The sequence below is a fragment of the Dermacentor andersoni genome, chromosome 9 (genome assembly GCF_023375885.2).
Source record: "Dermacentor andersoni chromosome 9, qqDerAnde1_hic_scaffold, whole genome shotgun sequence".
NCBI lineage: Eukaryota > Metazoa > Arthropoda > Arachnida > Ixodida > Ixodidae > Dermacentor > Dermacentor andersoni.
In genome coordinates, this window is record NC_092822.1 from 21,785,432 (window position 1) to 21,802,380 (window position 16,949).

General features: G+C 49.3%; 1 long non-coding RNA gene across 1 annotated transcript in view; it reads left to right on the top strand.

The window, feature by feature from the left end:
- Positions 1–975: 975 nt before the first annotated feature.
- LOC129383785 (uncharacterized) overlaps positions 976–16,949 on the top strand; it is a 35,691-nt gene continuing 19,717 nt past the window's right edge. The window contains exon 1 of the long non-coding RNA XR_008611663.1: positions 976–1,273. This is a non-coding gene — a long non-coding RNA (uncharacterized lncRNA). The remainder of the gene's footprint in view (positions 1,274–16,949) is intronic.

A 16,949-nucleotide genomic window follows, 5' to 3' on the forward strand; every position in this document is an offset into this window, starting at 1 on the left:
ACACGCCGATACCTTTAGATCAACGTGGCCATCTTTTTTTTCCCACCAGCAGCTATGTAGAACGTGGCAGTGGCAATTTTCGCTCTGCGTGCTCTAACTGAATTCATCTCCTCTATTGTGTGCTCTAGTTGAGTTGAGGTCGTCAGATACACGGGTGTGTGTGTGTGTGCGTGTGCGCGTGTGTGTGTGTGTGAGAGAGAGAGAGAGAGTGTTGGCTGATGCCACCAAATCTCGTTATATTTACCTCTCTTACGCATTTATATTATCTCCCCTTAAGATTCGTTGTTCGAGCTAACAAAGCATCAAACCTGAAAAAGAAATTCCTGAACTGCGTAATGTCTCTTTCCTTCTCGTGCATTGCCTGCCCTTTCGGTATTCCGTAAAACGGCAACCAGTTTCACGGACAGGCTATATAGAATTCTCCGTTATTGGGCTCCATCATCCACCTTCCGATTCAGCGACGCCGTTTGTATACACACGCAGCTTCCGCAGCGGTGCGCCGTATTAGTGGGGGCAGCGGCTTAAGCGTTGCTTAGTCGCCAAAGCGCGCTCGGTCTGTTAGGACCGTGCGGAGTCAGGTAGCACGCACACAAGCAGCGGCCGTACGTAGCTTCCGCGTACGACTTCGCACGCTCGAGCAGACACACAACGCGGCGGAGATGAAGCTGTTGTAGACGAGATCACTCAATGGGGGCGACGACGACGAGGCTTGAGCCTGGCGCGCGGCCATTGTTCCTTTTGTTGAGCGCGCCGAGTTGCTACTGCAGACGTTCGCGAGTCTCGTGGAGTGGCCTTTTATCGAATCGCGCCATTATAGGCGCGAACGGCTGCTGCAGTACGCGGAGACGAGCTCCTTCCTCTCTTTCCACTCGAACGGGAAAAGATACACTGCGACTCCGCCTTGGCTTAAAGCACCGGTCAATAAGTCTCGTCGTTGATGTTTGCGTGCCTTGACTCTGGCCGCAGTCTGCCCTGTTCGTCACCGCCAAAAAGAAAGAAAACAAGTTTAACCTAAAGAAATTCTGTGTATACGGTGTATAGTGTATATTAATCTACATACGGGTATGGCCACCAACAGTTCTGGCCGGTGGTGCCTTTCTTTTTTTTTTGTTCTTTTGAGACGCCAGAGCCACCTTATCTCCATCTCTACGACTCGATATCTCACCCCACCAGCTCTTGAATTATTCTGATGATCTTTGTCTGTGATACCTGCAGGGCACCTCGGGAGTAAATGAATGGGGCCAGCTTCATGTGCTGGATTGACGACTCACTTGTAAGTACAAGGTTATTATTATTATTATTATTATTATTATTATTATTATTATTATTATTATTATTATTATTATTATTATTATTATTTCAATTGTTCCGATTGTTTGGAGGCTCGAATTGCGTTCGCGCCGTGGCCGTGCTTTCGCGGTATCGACAACGCGCCGAACGTTAGACGTCACGTGATCCGCAGGAAGTGCGAGAACGATTGTGAGCCGCACCCGCATGAGCGCAGGTAGAGTGTGGCGGCGCGCAGCGCAACGCACGTTTATAAACGCGGAGGCTGTGGGTTCGTTTCCCTTTACCTTATTTCAGCGCTTTAATTTGAAAAATGAAATTTCAAATAATTTCCCTCTTGCTTTCCTTGGCTTTGTTGTCTGTTGGTTTCGTATGACTGTGAATAAAAAGAAAGAAATCGGGTACCTCTGTTCCCCCTTCTTGGCGTCCGTAGTTGTATTACGGAGGCTACAGCGGGCAGCGCTGTAGCGGATTACCACGACACTGCGTGCATCGCAGTTGCTCTTCAGAAAAAAATGGCATTGTCTGTTGTGAATTAAGCGAGCTGCGCAGTCGCAGTAAATGAACTCAGGGCCGAAGGAATTAATTGGCGAAGTCTGCTGATTGCGTGTGGTTTTGCCGAGTGCTCGCTCTACTTCACGAAAAGGGAGATAACGAAGCTACAAGAAAGGTCAGCTACCCGTGTTCTTACAGGACGTTACCTTCTACACGAGGAGGTTAGAGAAAAACTGCTGGAGTGGAGACTATGTCCTCAAGGTGAACGCGCACAGGATGGGGAGAGGGGGGGGGGGGGGAGGGACAAGATAAAACTGTAAATAAACGAGAAAGATGGTGAAGAAGCGCTTTTTGCACAGTTCTCACGAGTTAATCAGCGTCCTTGGTCAATCGTGGCTTATTTTACCAGACAGATACTTATCTACGTGTATCTCTGTATTAATTAGTAGCTTTGGTGTGGAATCTGAATGTCCTGACATACTGTATTGGGGAGAACGTCATCAATATTCAGAAGTTACTATTTTCGTTGGGAACAACCAGCTTTTTATTTTCAAATTCGCCTAGCATTACAATAACAGAGCCCAATCACTTAATATGTAAGCGGACCTCACCCGACAAGGCTGCATTTCAGGTGAAGGAGGGGCAAGCATTGGCTTCACCATTCCATGTAAGGAGCTACGGGAGCTTCCACTCCAGCAGTTGTTCTTTAACCTCCTTGCTTTCACAACAGTAATAATTCACGAATCTTCGGCTCGAGAGCTATACGCTGGGATTAAGTAAAATAAACTGTGTAGATAAATCTGTGGGAGTAATCCGAAGTTTCTTTAACATTGGTCTACACATTAGTCGGGTTGGGGTGTTTGCACTATATCCATCACAACCAAAATGCAGTCGCCACGCGTCCGAGCAACTACATGCACAATCCCGTGCTTGGAAGCATAATCCGCTGAGTCACCCTCGTGGCATATGTAGCTTTCAACTTCGATAACACGCCTATATCCCTTAGATGCCTATGTAAAACGCGCAGCCGTAGTAAATGCGCGAGAACTGAAGTGAAATCGAATTGGTCGATCCGTGGTTTACGTACAGTCGAGAGCAATGTCTTGAGAATACGGCACCAGAAAAAAATAAAAAAGACGAAAATCTAGCACAGCCGTGCAACGTGAAATTGTCTTAATGCATGACGCTGGTCAAGCGGGCGCACGTAGGCAGTATAGCTCTTAATTGTCAGCCTTTATGCCCATAAGCTGCGAAGAAAAAAAAAAAACATTTTAGTGGCACCTCTGGTCCCCAAACTTTCGCTCTCGACTGTACACCTGGCTAATTCGCGTTGCTAACTCCCTCTCCCTCATCCCGCAAACCCACACCTACAGACGCAGGCTGCACGTCCGAATCTGGCGTCCGTACTGCTCGCGATTTTATTGCGATCGCGCGGGGCAGGGAAAAGAAAAGAAAGAAAACACCACCGAACTCGATGCTTTATCCTCCGCCCTGCTGCTGCTGCTGCTGCATGATTCTGCAGTTCCCGGCCGGGTCCGCCGCGTTATTCGAACGAGCGATCGAGAGGCCCGGAACGATGAACTGCGTCTTTGTTTTCCGCCACGAGCGGGAACCGAGAAACGAAGCTTCGCGTGAGAGTCGCTATATTTACGTTCCCGAACTGCATAGCGTACTAGACGTTCGCAAGTGGCGCATCTCCTCCGCCCCGCCCGAAGATAAAAAAAAAAAAAAAAAAAGAGGAAGTAAGCAAAACGAAGAAGGAGAAGAGTGAAACTGACCGCAGCTGGGCTGTGGCTAGGCGCGAGTAAATATATCAAGCGCGGGCATGCATATGGTATATAGTATGCCGGCATGTATGCGTGGCGGCAGGCGCCGTGGTTGCACGGATGTGTGTGCGCTATCTAGGCGTGCAGGTGAAACCCGTTCCGTGCGCGCTGCGAAAGGAGAGGAGGAGAACCGCGCAGGGGAGGAGGGGAGGCCTTGGACGAGCGGTTCAGAAGAAGAAGAAGAGGGGGGGGGGGGGGCGGTCTTTATATTCATCGCTGAAATTCGGTCGCCCCGTCATGGCAGAAAAGCATCGCTCGTTCAGCGCGCATGGGTGGCCTGGCAGGAAACTGATCGAGTTGTTGAGGGTTCCCGATTTCAAAGGTTAGGCACGTAAAAAAAAAAAAAAAAAAGGACGCAATAGACACAGAGGTCAACAAAATGTGTAAACTTCTAGGGTTTTAGCAATATTTCATAAAGAGTACTATAGGGTTTGCCCGTAGAATCTCGAAGTACATATAGAGAGGGAAGTCAATAAAAATGGCAAGTTTGTTACCCCCGCGTTCATGAATGCGTCTTAACTTGAAGCGCACGCTCGACTTGATCTAAAAATTGGCTGGGGCTTAGCTAAGGTTAAGAGAGAGAATCAACTTTTGTACTGAGCCCTTAGTGACGGTTGGTGCGCGCTGGCACCAGATGGGGTGGAACCTTCTTCTCAGGTCCCATATGCGTCGAGCAGTTCCTGGCCCCTAGCCGCCAGCGTGAGCTGGGTCGGTAGGTCGGGGCTGAACAACAAGGTCTCCCATCGCTCGGGGGGGTTAAGCCTGGATATCTCGAAGCGAAAAGGTTCGGTGAGGCTTATGGTTCAGCTTATGGTTATGCTTTATGATTTAGCCTATGGTTATGCTTACGGTTTAGCTTATGGTTCTGCTTTACGGTTTAGCCTATGGATATGCTTACGGTTTAGCTTATGGTTATGCTTTACGATTTAGCCTATGGATATGCTTACGGTTTCACTTATGGGTATGCTTTGGTTAGTTTATGGTTATGCTATACGTGTGCTTGTGTAGTTATGCAAATTGCTTATCAATGATATATACCATAATTTATGCAGGATTATTCTTTACTCATCATTGTTGGGCACATTGTCTTGCGATTTCTGTATAGCCATAAACACAGCTCTCTGTATCGGTAGTATCACTCTCTTCTCCTTCCATGTTGAATGCGCACGCCTATTCTCTGGCAAGCGGTTATATACGAGAAAGAGAGCTCGAGTGAAGCACTATGAAAATTGAGCCACTTACGTAGCCTTACGTGATTTTAATGCGAATGCATTATGGCTTCTCTTATTAATTGGTTTCGTCCGTTATGCGTGACGTCATTGATTGCCACGTGTCCTTCACAACTCTACCTTAATCCACCTTGATCCACCTTAATTCATCTTGCTCTAAATTGTACCAATCTTAATCCACTTTAATTCACCTTGGTTGACTTTTAGTCACATTAATTACTAATAATTGCTACTAATTAACGTTGTTACACCATTTACTGTATTCTGTGTTATTACTGACGTCAAACAAGACGCTGATGTCGTCACTGATGATGATTTTTGTTGCCATCGCTTGATCACTCCGGATTTTCTGCTTCATGGGACATAGAATCCTTTCGCATTAATAAGTGTCGCTTCCGAAATATCAGAAAGGTCACCCTTATAGTGACGGCGTGATAGTGGGAGGAAGCGAAAAATGCGCAAGAACGAAAGACGGCTGCAGGAGCGCAATCGTCGAATTTCCGCGCGAGCTTCCCGTGAGATGTCCTGCGAGTAAACATAAAGCACCCTTGACTTCACCGCACAGCACAACGTCACCGCACAGCTCATCGCATTCCGCTAGCAAACAAGACACTTTTCACGTTTACAAACGGGATAACTAAAATACATTCGAATAAGCCGTCTAGGGCAACACAATTTACAGTAGCCTATGAATACACAGAACCGTATACTGCTGGCACAAGTTTTGCATGCACAGTTAGAATGTTTGAAAAGCGAATCTTTTTGCCAAGTGTAAACAAGAAATCTGCATGCATGAGGTCGACGCCTGGGGCACGCTTCTTTTGTCTGAAAGCACGCCATGGGACAAAATACTTTTTTTTTTTCTCGGCTAACTTGACTGTCAAATATGTGGGACCGGAAGTTTTCTGGGGTCATGAACACACGGCTTCCACCGCTAGCGCTGATCCAACTAACAAGCACGAGGACTGAACAGCTCGCTCCGCAGTTGCAAGGTGAATATGCGCCACGCATAATTCTATACGTTGCCAAATATCACCCTCGCTATATACTTACACCGTTCGAAATCACCAACCGTCAGCGCGCCATTCGCTTTCCTCTAGCTCATACATCATATATGCCATAATCGAGGGGAACCGCTGCACGTGGAACGTGTTATTTAGGCGGCGAGAAATTAAGCCGCGCAACGGGTCACGCGGCGCAACAGCTGATCTGTTTAACCTCACATTTCCAACTCTCCGCGCAGGGCCTGCAGCGGGCCGCCGTCGGAATGTTGCATTTAGACAAAAGCGTTTGTCATCTGCATAAACCGATTCCGCGGTACAACGTCCCCTTGCCTGCACCGTTCACCTACAGACTACAGTGTTGGCTGTCCTGTATACCGTTTATGGCACAATTTAGGAAAGCATTTCGCGCCTTCTGTCATTATTCGAAACAAAGCAGACGACCTTGCTTATACGGTCGTTCATTATTATTATTATTGTTGTTGTTTATGAGAGAGCTCCCATGCATACGTGGCCGCTCGTTGTGGTTAGCTGCATTGTCGCGTCCTTCGCGCTAAGCGAGTGGAAATGAGGATCTAATGGCATGCGCGGGCCCCGAGTCAAGGATGAGTGCACGTCTTGGATTCCGCGTATCGAACGATTCGAACCCGATCATGATCGCGGCGCGCGGGAACCCGCTTTTCTCGGTCGGGCCCTTTGCATTCTAGGGACGGAACCGGCTCTCAGGGATTGAATATCGATGCGGCCGAGCGATATATGCATGCGGTGTGCGTCGCAACATTGATAGCGATTGGTCTGACTCGCCCGCTGGGCTGCAGACGGGACTGCTACCTGCGAGTGAGCGTTTTTCTCCGGCTGCATGCACCTACAGTTATCGTAGTGTGACTGAACGTCTCTGATAAGCGGCTGTGTTGAGCCAATATGTTCCCTGCGAACGCTGTACTTGCAAAGTCCATCGCTTGTTTCTGCGCGTGAAGCAGATTTGTCGAGCGGTCGTTGCAATGAACGTCGATGTTTGAACGTTTCAGGCAAACCTGAGTCGCAGAGTAGAGTTCTTGCTTTTATTGAGATTCAGGACGCATTAAAGCTACCTCTAATTCTATATTGACTGGTACAGTGCTCTTGCTTTACCCATAATGTTTCCCTTTAGTATAGTTCCATGTTGAACACATCCGGAAATGTTGAATACGACGCAGCGAGGCAAACTTATGCTGACCAACAACTTTGCCGGAGTACGTCTGTTGGAATCACGCAGAATTCAAAACGAACGATATCAGACGGCGACAGGCTATACCCAAAAATTGCAGCGTAGCTAGGTGTTACCTTATTGTTGACGAGACCTCCGGAAACGCTGGAATGTGTGTATAGATTGTGTGAAAGGAGACCTTTTCCAGTAATGAAGAGAATTAGTGCTTACCCGGCACTCTTAATCATGAGTATGGCCACGTCTTTATCCACTGCAGGCGATTTGAAAGTTGCATTGACACATGACGCTTTTCGGTGGGGTTTAACAACCGAAAGCAACACAGGGGCTGAAAGATGTCGTGATTGGAGGGCTCCAGATTGTTGTTGATCAGCTGGAGGCCTTGAACGACTACGTTGACATGTATTATTAATTTGCATCGTTTCTTGTCTCAAAAAGAAAGAAAAAAAGACAGTAAGGGCCGGTATAACGTAAAATTATTGCAATCTGTTTTCATTCCAAATCGGCCATTATCCCTCCTTGATAGGTCAACATGTCTCGGTCTCCGCCCATATAGGTGTTGCTTTGCCCTCCCATATGGGCAAAGCCTGATCCATTTTGGCCTATCACAGACGGCTAATGGCTGGCTGATTTGGAGTGAAGACAGGTTGTAATAGTTTCTTTATACCGGCCAATGTTCCATCAAAGTCAGTTTTCAGGTCTAAGAAATCGCATACGCCTCCTGCATACATCCGGTCTCTACGTTGACATTAACCACCTTTTGTCGTCTTCTGCGCAACCAAGCCATCATCTGCTCGGAGTGCCCCTGCGCTTGAAGTTTGTACAGTGCGACGAAGAGAACATTCTGATGTGCGGCATTCCCTCCGCTGGCGTTCCGGCTGCAAATGTAGGCTGGATCTACATGTATGTGAATGAACTGCGCAAGCGTTGAGAAATGTGCCAACCATTCCAACCACAAGTCATTTGCTTCAAAGCCGCGTGATAGTACGCACACTTGCCAGAGGGGGAAAAAATGTTCACCGTGCGCTATCCTCGTGCGTTCCCTTTAACATTGTACCGCACTGTATACACGGCTTGAAGTCCTCCGTAACGGACGAGTAAAATATCGCAGTAGAACACAGCTCCCCCCCCCTGCCGCGTTCCTTTAATTATTTTTCCAGCTCGCTCGAGTCAGCGTCGCGTACTTGCGACTCTTGTCGCTACCTTGAACCCCACTCCGCAGTGCCCCGGGGTCGAGCTCGTAGCAGAAGGAGGCCAGGAGCGCCCCCTGCCGACGGCCGTAACGGCACAAGGGGGCACTGGGAGAGTTCGTCCGCGCATCCGTGATGGGGTGTCCGCGGCGAGCACCCGAACGCGCAGTTCAGCCGGGGCGCCTGTAATGAGGCCTGCGATTATGTATACACGCGCCTGCGTATCATCGTTGCAAAGAAGTAAAGAGATGTGCGCCACGGACAACGGGACCATCTCGCGCGCGCCCGCTCAATCGAGGGGGCCGATCAACACTCGATGCCTGCAATCAGGCGCACCGACGCTCAAGAGCCTCGACGCCTTTTTTGTTTGTTTGTTGTTTTCGTTTTCTCTTCTTCGTGCGCCGCGAAGATGGCAATGTCGCTGTCGTTTTCTGTTCTTTTTTTCTACTGTTTCTCTACGACCGGGCCCGTTGTCTGTGATTAATACCCAGAGACGTTCCCGACTCGCGTGCGTGCTCGAGCGAGCAGTTCGCATCTGTTTCGCTCTCTGTAACGAGCCTGCATCTACAACGAGGTTTTGCTGAAGTGGGAGAGCGGAAGGTAAGGACGAAAGAGAGCTCCTGGCCGCTGCAGGAAAGATAGCGTCACTTTTTTTTCTTTTTCGGCTTGTCAAGTGGACACGAAAAAGGCTTCGGTGGGCAGTCTTTGTTACACACACATGGTTCGTTCGTCGTGTGACTAAAGCTCACCCTAAGTTCCCTTTCTTTTAATGCAAAAGCATTGAGCGAAAATCCGTCGCAGTCGACGTGACCGAAAGATGGTACCAAAAATGGCCGACAGCCCAAACAGTAAAAACACGCCAAAAACGCTCGCATTGACGTCAGATTTCGCAGGGAGTTTCCTGTAAACAAAGTAAATTAATGTCATCGAAAAGAAAATTCTGTACGTTTCGGTTTGGGTGGCAATCGATCCCGGACGTCCGGGGTGTGAGACGAGCGCGCTTCCCCAATGCCACGGTGGCTCCATGGTTCTGGCTGACTAAAGGTGTTGTTATAGTGCGTGCGTCACTGCATACGTCACTGCACACGTCACGTCGCAGCCAATGGGGAGGAAGTGGCGCCACGTCATGAGTGTATAAAATGGGTGCGTTCAGGAAGTTCCGAGGTCTCTACAAACGGTATAATGCTTTCGCATCCCCACACGTAAGTCTTAAGTGTCTCTGCCGAGTTAACTTATTTGTTGCACCTAAGCTGAACCTACACCCGGTGATTGATTTTGAGCACGTGGTGTGTTACTGCCACCGCTGTACTACCGCGCGGTTAGCAGCAAAGATTCGCTTGGTACGACGACAATTACAAACCTGCGATTCCCTAGGACCTAGGGATAAACATCGGTCCTCGGTACGGGCCACGAAGGGCCGGCCCTGCTGTTGCACTTAGGCAAGTGGACGTTTCTTTAAATACTAGTTTTATTTGTTTTTTGTTTGTTTCTTTATACTGTCAACCCCAAGAGAGGGTCATTACGTGAGTGAAAAGACAAATCACAACAATTGGTAGTTGTTTCACGCGCATCACATCACATAGCTAGCGAAGGGCTGCATTGGCCACATTACACATATCGCACAATATAGGCTTATATATTCACGCAGCACAAAGCACTGTGTAAGCACTGCTCAGATTAATAGCATAATTAATCCAGAGTACTGCTTTGCGACAGTAAAGAAAGAATTGTGAGTGATCCGGGCTCCATTTGCTTGTTAAATCGTTTTTTTTTTCTTTTTTTACAATCTTTCTTGCTCTTTTTTATAATCTTCTCTTCGTGTCAATTCAAACACGTCACCCGAAGTAGCCAACCCTGTACGTAACAGGACTGACACCTTCAGTTTCCATTAAACTCTCTCTCTCTCTCTCTTTAAGCTGCAGACCTCAGTGGAGCCATAGCTCCGGCTTGCTCTTTCGAGCACTCAGGATGCGAGAGAAGGTCCACTCAGGCGAGGCTCGGGCTTGTCGCAGGTCCAGCAGACCATCTGAAGAAGGCTGATGCAGTGTTTGCCATAAATCCACGCACCGGTCTCTGGCTTACAAAGTCGTCAGCACTCTGTCCGGTAGGCCGCAGTCGATAGATGTACTTATAGGGAATGCTCGTGTGAAGTAGGCTCCCGTGGAGCTTCCTACAAAGCTCGTCAAGGGTTACTCTGCCGCTGGTGTCCACGGGAGTGAAGTATGACGTTGAGCCAGAATGTAAATGTTGGTATAGTATGCGGATCTGGCTAGTTCGTCCTTCTGGCTTCAAGGGACTTTGTGGCTTTGTAAAGTTAGCATTTTCAATGAAATATAGTGTTATAGAGAGGCGACAATTCGCAATGATTAGGCGTGCGCGCAGATGCTAGTCGCGTCGCTGTTCCTATAAAACTACGAGTGCTGGGAAATTTAGAAATATATAAAGCGTAATAAATGGGGTCACACGAATCTCCGAAGCCACAAACGAGCGAATATTAGACAAATACGTGTACAAAGCAACCATTCCATATATAGCAGTTAAACAATCTGAGCGCCAGAGTTCCCTCTGCTAGTTTATTTTTGCTTTTCTTGGGGGCGCGGGGGGGAAGGGGCGCCGAGCGTGCGGGAATTGCTGGGGAGAGTAGACCGGAACATTCTGAACATTCTCGAGTTCCGCCACATTGTCGACTTTGTGACTTTGCAGTCAGCTCTCATTGGTCCAGAGAACTGCTACGGCCTCTCTGATTGGCTCGAAATGGCACCGTTACCAAATTTCATAGTCTGGCGGCATCTGAGAATGCCCAGAACAGCGGGACCCCGGAGAGCGGATGGCGAGTGCCCACCGTGAGGAGGGCGTTACCGTAAGAGCTACCACGAGCCAAACGTTGTCTTGAAAGATCCGGCAACCACGGAAGACCTATTTCCCAATAGCCAACGCGCAGGTGTGACTCGGAAAAAAGGGGGCTAATCGTCAGAGGAGGTTGGCATCCCGGTACTAGCTGCGGGACGTCATACTTGCTGCTATAGCTTCTTTCCCTTGTTTTTTTTTTTTTTTTAACACTCCACGCGTAAGACAACAAATGCTCAATGTGGGCATAAGCGGGCTCCAATGGCAATGACGAAGCTATAGATTATCGCTTATTTTAGTAGCAAAGTCAGAACAATAAAAAACTACCAGTTGAGTGCGCCGTAAGTAATGAAGTACCAAGCAAGAAGCCACACGTCAAAGTTGTCATGGCGCGCTCTCAGTCGGCAATCTTCTCAGCGCATGACACAATAGGTGCGATGCGCAGAACCGGAACCGACTTCCCAGACGAGAACTGTCCTTCCGAAAGGTCGTCGAGTGTAGGATGGGTGGATGGAAAAACCTTACAGCTATGCAACATTGCATATCGGCTCTGTAAGCTTTGTAGATGCAGGCATGCCGGAGCATCCCCGCGGTATAAGGCCTGTCCACAACTCATGCCATGAGACCAGTGGCCACCTCACTTCTGACAGACTGTACGAAAACAGCATTATAATTCTCAAAGGCAGGCTAGTTGGTTGATCGTGTAAACGATATCCAGTGGGGGAAAAAAAGAGCGAAAGAAAAATAGCGAAGAAGAAATCAGATCGTCCTGAAAGACGCTGGGCAGCAAATTTCCATTTCCCGCAGGAAATCGGTGGGTGCAACAGGTCAATGCATGTAATGAGTGCGTAGTTGTACACCTGGGTGGCTTGAAATTGGCCTTTTGTTTGAATCGGTGCTTTCCGCGCTAATTCGACGAGTGCAACACGTACATTTAGGGCGGGGGTGCTAACGTGAACGGCTCGCCCTGTGAAATGAGACGTCTTCACACGTATACTACACACGCTTTGAAAGAAGGGTAAGAACTGCGCACTGTTTCCGGGTGTTCCGAAGCTGCGAAGTGTACGTCGCTCCTTTCGGGAGAAGGTGACGGCGGCATTTAAGCGGCAACTATAAGAAAAGAAAAGAAAGCAATAAAACGGGAAACGGGCTCGGGGGGAAAAGGAGAAACGGGCGTCGACCACGAGGCTACACAGCCTCACCGAGTGGGCGAGGAGGGGTGGCGGTGAGAAAGGGAGAGGAAGTGCACGGCAGTGTGTGTATAGATATCGCGATAACCCCGGGCGCCTGACCCGAATGCAATCTCCGCGCCCTGTTCTTCGGCGATGAAGCCAGGGGCCAAGGTATATGCCTGGCGTCGCCGTCAGTCGAGGTGGCCGCTGTAGCTGGACGAGGCTAGCGGGCGAGGAAAGAAGGAGATGAGGAGGAGGAGGAGGAGGGTAGGACGGTATATCGGCGCTGACCTGCGCCTCGGCGCGCTAGCTGGGCGGCGATCGACGCGTATGCATGCGCGTGCGCGCGCGCTAAATACGCGATAAGTAACGGGCGTGCTTGGCGAAAAAGCGATGCGCGAACGCGATGTGGCCGTGGATCAACGGCTGGCTGCTCGGCGAGCGGCGGAGTGGCGGCGATGGTTTGCGTTGGGTGTGCGAACAAACTCAGGAGGGATGAGAAGAAACCAATAAATAAATAAATAAATAAATAAATAAATAAACTACCATTCAGGGACGATTTAGCGATGAATGTGAGCGCAATGCATTAGCAGTGCGTCGCACCTCTCTTGAGATCCCGGATCCATGACTTAAACTTCGTTTAGCACATTGGAAAGTGTTCTTCAGGAGCTCACTAGGCTCAAGTCCTGCCTGTTCGAGGAGCGAAGCTCAACTACATGCATATATATAACAGGCGTGAAATTTGATTCACCGTCTGTGAAACTTATTGAATGCGTCAACCAAAATGCTTTCTCGTCAGCATCTTCTCAAGAATACCTTCCCGATTTCTGGTGCATTGCACACCAAAACCAGGAGATGATAAGGCGCGCCGGAGTGGGAGACTGCGGATTGATTCCGACCACCTGGGATTCCTTTAGCGTGCACTTAAAGCTTATATAAGTACACGAGCGTTCTTGGACGTCGCTCCCATCGAAATAAGACCGCCGCGGCCGGGATCGCGAACTCGCTAGTTCAGCAGCGCAACGCCATATATCCACTACGCACGGCGTGGGACCTCGGAGCGCTAGAACAAACACTGGAATGCCTCAGGGAGCCCTAACTAATTTGATATAACGGCCTTTCTACGAAGCAGTGTTCGGTTTCGTTTGCCAGGAAGTGACTGTGTCGTGACGCCGAATGTGGTCACGTGGAGGGAGCATGACATAGCGACGTTTTGACATTCCCTCCGGCTCGCTCGTGATCGCCTCCTCGGTCCGGTCCGCCGAGGAACCGCGACTGAGGACTCCTCGCTTGGTCGTCGCTGAACTGCACGTTATAGCAGGCGCATGAGTTTGATCTTTGGCCAGTGGTGACCGGTGGGGGTGGGATGAATTGGGGAAACGGGTTGATGGATAATACCTAAATAACTTGCGATTCGCTGATGACATTGCCTTGCTTAGTAACTCACGGGACCAATTGCAATGCATGCTCACTGACCTGGAGAGGCAAAGCAGAAGGGTGGGTCTAAAAGTTAATCAGCAGAAAACTAACGTAATGTTTAACATTCCTCGGAAGAGAACAGTAGTTTACGGTAGGTAGCGAGGCACTGGAAGTGGTAAGGGAATACATCTACTTAGAACAGGTAGTGACCGCGGATCCGGATCACGAGACTAAAATAATCCGAAGAGTAAGAATGGGCTGGGGTGCGTTTGGCAGGCATTCTCAGATCATGAACAGCAGGTTGCCATTATCCCTCAAGCGAAAAGTGTATAACAGCTGTGTCTTACCAGTACTCACGTACGGGGCAGAAACCTGGAGGCTTATGAAGAGGGTTCTACTTAAATTGAGGACGACGCAACGAGCTATGGAATGAAGAATGGTGGGTGTAACCTTAAGGGGGATCAGAAGAGAGCAGATTGGGTGAGGGAACAAACGCGCGTTAATGACATCTTAGTTGAAATCAAGAAAAAGAAATGGGCATGGGCAGGGCATGTAATGAGGAGGGAAGATAACCGATGGTCATTAAGGGTTACGGACTGGATTCCAAGAGAAGGAAAGCATAGCAGGGGGCGGCAGAAAGTTAGGTGGGCGGATGAGATTAAGAAGTTTGCAGGGTCAACATGGCCGCAATTAGTACATGACCGGGTGGTCACGTGGTGACGACGGCGTTGTGGTTGACGAAGTGGGGTGACGACGGCGGAGGAGGAGGCGCAACGACGACGACGGCGCAACGGAAAGACTCGACGCCCGCAAAACAAGATTAAACCCAGTTTCGAGCTTTCAACACGCTGTCGCATATGTGACGCAGAGAAAGAGGACAAGTCAGGAGAGCGCGTCGCTCTCCAAGTTGCGACCGCGGGGGGGGGTCCTCTTCACGAAAGATGTATACGGTCGAAGCGACGTGCCATCGAAGGCCGGCCGTTATCGATATCTCCCCCTCCCCCGCCACCGTTTTCCCCACCATGTCCGCGGAGCTATTATCAGCGAAAAACGTTCTTTCACGTGCGCTGCCCTGCCAAAGTAAGCGAGCCAACGCGCTCGCACTAAGCTCGCACACCTTCGCGCTCGAGCACGAGTCGGAGATTTCAGCGAACAAGCGCAAGGTCGCTGTGGCCCTGTGTGCGTGTGTGAGCTTCTCTCTCTCCCTTCCTCCCTCTCTCTCTCCCTCCCCATGCGGTCAGCGAAAAAAAAAAATAACGCCCAAGAGACTCTAGCCTCCACTTGAGATAAAGCCCTCTGAAATGCGGGAACGTCCTCTACCTGTGTGTTCCGGCTGCTATACGAACGCGCCGTGTTTTTGTCGTCGCTCGATCTATATACCGTGCGGTGCATACAGGCGCTGTAGGCCAGGGGATCTGCGGCGTGCTCATCTGCCTTGTGCTAGCTTCTGGCACTGCCTCGTACCGTAACTGCACAAGAATCAAGGCACTCTCGACACATGCTTTAAAGATGGGAGCACGCTAAGGAACGTGGAACGAGCGGTGGTAAGGAAAATTGTCGCCGTTAGCGTTAAGCGACACACACAAACACACACATAAAGGAAGCAGCATGGATTTAGAGATACAATGCTTTAGGAAGAGTTCCTAGCCGGAATTAAGTAGAAGAAGCTAAATTCAGCAGATCGCGAAACGAGACGTAGTACTACGGTGCAGATAACTGGCCAGCGCAGGCAGCAAAGCCAATCTGGCCCGACATTGGGGCCACATTGGATCTGTTAGATCCCCGCCTCCAATGTTCCTCAGGCAATCTTGGAACAACAGAACCCGCCGTGGTTGCTCAGTGGCTATGGTGTTGGGATGCTGAGCACAAGGTGGCGGGATCGAATCCCGGCCACGGCGCGGCGGCCGCATTTCGATGGAGGCGAAATGCGAAAACACCCGTGTACTTAGATTTGGGTGCACGTTAAAGAACCCCAGGTGGTCAAAATTTCCGGAGTCTTTCACTACGGCGTGCCTCATAATCAGAAAGTGGTTTTGGCACGTAAAACCCCATAATCTTTTTTTTTTTTTTTTTTTTTGCCACCAGAGTGGATGCCAGGGAGTAGAAAACAGAATGCATGATATGATTCTGAGAATCAGTTGGTGTGGCGAGAGAGGAAGGTTAATGGGTTCCCGGCTGAGTCTTTCTCGATGAAACGCACTCCGAGTTAATTCGCTTCGCTTTCACCCGAACGGCGAAACCTTTCTCACGAAGGCTCTCTGGGCGTCACCATAATGCCCTCTGGACGGTTGTGAACACGCGTTACACTCTCCCTCCCCCCCCCCCCGCCCCCCTCCCTCCGCCTGATGACACTGCGGATGTTGAAGCACGTGCCCTTTACTCATGCTCGTCAGCCCATAGAGGAGGTGCTCTAACCCACAGACCTTCAAGCGAGGCGAGCCACAAACGCGCTGCTACATTTAGGGAAAGCATGGGGAGGCCTTGCAATAGACAAGTCCACTTGTGGAAACGTTGGCTCCCGCTTTTACACTTGTTCTCGTTTTTCTCAGCTGCTACGTTTAAAAGAGCACACTAAAGAGAAAAACAATTACTTGAACTGTATTAGTAAAGTACCCCTTCACAATAACTGTTGGGCTACTCTCGCCGGGAGAAGAATGTCGATAAGCCAAAAAAGAAAAGACGGCTAGCGACGTCGCCTTGAAGTAGCCTGCACCGGCTCACCCTGACGTCACGAATTTTCACGTCGTTTGTTCGTGCGTGGCCACGATGAACGACATTGCATTTTAAGAAATACAGAGTCTGAATTTAGCAAGTTTCCAGAGCTTCTCTTCTTTTTCTTTCTTTGATTTTTGTTTTGTTTTGTCGCAACGACCGGAATGTGGAAAAAAATTACAATGAAATTCGTGACGGCACGCTGAAGTGTGTCGGCGCTGGTATTTCGGCGCGATATTAGATAAAGAGAATTGAAGTTTGGCTTTGTTTTTCCCTTTTACTAATCCACCTATTCACGAAATTAACGAAAATGAAGTTTCGAAAGAACGCTTTACCACTCCGAATCAGTATTTCTCTTTAGTGTCGCTTTAAGATCACCATATGATCACCACGTGATTCAGCGGTCACCGTAAGACTGACTGCTGGTGCGGGACTAAAAGATGAACGCGTCAGCATTTGTGTATGTGTGTCGGCACGCCGTTAAAACACTTTCCCTCTTTCCTTCTCATCTTTTGACCTCCCGTTGCCCTTTCTTAGCACTAGGTAGGCAACAGGGCTTACTTAGCC